The sequence below is a fragment of the Meleagris gallopavo genome, chromosome Z (assembly GCF_000146605.3).
Source record: "Meleagris gallopavo isolate NT-WF06-2002-E0010 breed Aviagen turkey brand Nicholas breeding stock chromosome Z, Turkey_5.1, whole genome shotgun sequence".
Lineage (NCBI taxonomy): Eukaryota > Metazoa > Chordata > Aves > Galliformes > Phasianidae > Meleagris > Meleagris gallopavo.
The window spans coordinates 42,614,209-42,614,673 of record NC_015041.2 but is presented as its reverse complement, the minus strand read 5'-3'; the positions used below and the strand labels follow the sequence as shown (position 1 = coordinate 42,614,673).

The window sequence follows — 465 nt, the reverse complement described above, 5'->3', positions numbered from 1 at the left end:
CACCTCGAGTACTGTGTTCAGTTTTGGGCATCTCAATACAGAAAGGACATTGAGGTGCTGTAGCAGGTCCACAGAAGGGCAACGAGGCTAGTGAAGGGCTTAGAAAATCAGCCCTGTAAGGAGAGGCTGAGGGAGCTGGGGCTGTTTAGTCTGAGGAAGAGGCGGCTGAGGGGAGACCTTGTTGCTCTCTTCCAATACCTGAAAGGTGCTTACAGTGAGAGTGGGGTAGGTCTTTTCTCACTGGTGACAGGTGACAGGACGAGGGGAAATGGCCTCAAGTTGTGCCAAGGTAAGTTTAGGTTGGACGTTAGGAAACACTTCTTTACAGAAAGGGTGGTTAAACATTGGAATAGGCTCCCGAGGGAGGTGGTTGAGTCACCGTCCCTGGATGTGTTTAAGAGCCGTTTGGATGTGGTGCTCAGAGATATGATTTAGCAGAGGGTTGTTGGAGTTAGGGTACTGTGG

At 50.5% G+C, this 465-nt stretch overlaps 1 protein-coding gene across 1 annotated transcript in view; it reads left to right on the top strand.

Annotated features, from left to right (window-relative positions):
* FER (FER tyrosine kinase) overlaps window positions 1–465 on the top strand; it is a 162,025-nt gene that overhangs the window by 74,473 nt on the left and 87,087 nt on the right.